Below are 1305 nucleotides of genomic sequence, written 5' to 3' on the forward strand. Positions count from 1 at the left end.
GCGGCGGCGGCTTCCTGGCGGAAACGCTTAATTACTTCCTGAGTTTTGGCTTCAGCTCATTATGAGCCGCTGACGGCGGCGGCTCTGCTGACGGGAGGAAATTGGGAAACTACTGATGTGCGACGTTAATAACAATAAATAATAAACACAAAGAGGTCATTTAATCTGCCATGTTTGTTCAATTACAGGAATAAAGTCAATATTGGCTCATAAACTCATCGCTTCAAACTTCCGGTTCCAGCAGGAAAGCTGCTTCCGGCTGATGAAGAAAGCCCGAGGTCTTCCTCAGAGCTGATATGATTTTATGATCAAATGATCAGGGAAAACATGAACTCATATAGAAAGTAGCAGTAAAACATCCCGTGTCAATATATCGTGCTATTTAGTAACAAAACCACGATAATAAACATGGATGAATAAAAACACAAAAACTAGTTCAGCAAATTTAGAATGCAGTGAATATTCAGTAAAAATGAACAAAAAATGGAGACTATATTTATTAACACACACAATGAATAAATATATAAAATAAGCAAAACTAAATAGTTTATCAGCAGGAAAAGTTTATTCTTCTGTTTTGGGACGTTTAGTAGAGAAAATGGTGGAAATTTAAATGAAGAATAAAAAGAATTGATTTAAATGTCTCTGTTGGTAAAATGGTTTCAAGGAGTTTTGAAATGCAGATTTAAAAACCAAAAGCAAAAAACTGTTGTGGGTAAAAATCATAGAATCTCTGACTTTCTAACAAATGAAAACGACTTCCTGCCCCGTGATGCTGCGGGCTCAAACTGTGACATCATCTGTAATGTTCCTGTCAATCCCAACAGGAAGTATCCACACCTGAGACCCGTTGAAGGACCTGGAACCAGATCTGAGTTCATTAGTTCCTGAAAGTCCTCAGAAACCAGAAACACACAGGATTAAATCAGAGGAACTTTGACCTTTCAAACACATTCGGGGTCAAAATCATTTCAGCGTTTTTATGAAATATCAGCATTCAGAAATGTGAACTTAATTAATGAAGAGGATCAATTAAATGCTTCTTTTTCTTCCCTATAAGAACTGAATGTCTTCATATGGAAATGAGGGGGCGGGGCTTCCAGGTTCAAATCTTGGGATTTTCTGTAATAACCTCAATATGAGGGAATCTGATTGTTCACAGCTGCTGAACCAAATGATCAATAATAAACTCTGACTCCACAGTTTAATTAATCTGAGTTCGACTTTCTGAATTAATTTCCTGCTGAGCTTTAGGATGACGAGGGCAGTGTGGAGGTCAGAAAACTGGGAATAAAAACCTGGAGA

At 37.7% G+C, this 1305-nt stretch overlaps 1 protein-coding gene across 1 annotated transcript in view; it reads left to right on the forward strand.

Moving 5' to 3' along the window:
• The window catches only part of foxl3 (forkhead box L3), a 2778-nt gene extending 2619 nt beyond the window's left edge, over nt 1-159 (forward strand). Inside the window, exon 3 of the mRNA XM_055057866.1 lies at nt 1-159. This exon is cut by the window's left edge and continues 1417 nt beyond it. The gene's annotated coding sequence lies outside the window, so the exon portion shown is untranslated.
• Nucleotides 160-1305: the final 1146 nt, after the last annotated feature.

This window comes from Poeciliopsis prolifica, unplaced genomic scaffold (genome assembly GCF_027474105.1).
Source record: "Poeciliopsis prolifica strain line A6 unplaced genomic scaffold, Auburn_PproV2 SCAFFOLD049, whole genome shotgun sequence".
Taxonomy (NCBI): Eukaryota; Metazoa; Chordata; class Actinopteri; order Cyprinodontiformes; family Poeciliidae; genus Poeciliopsis; species Poeciliopsis prolifica.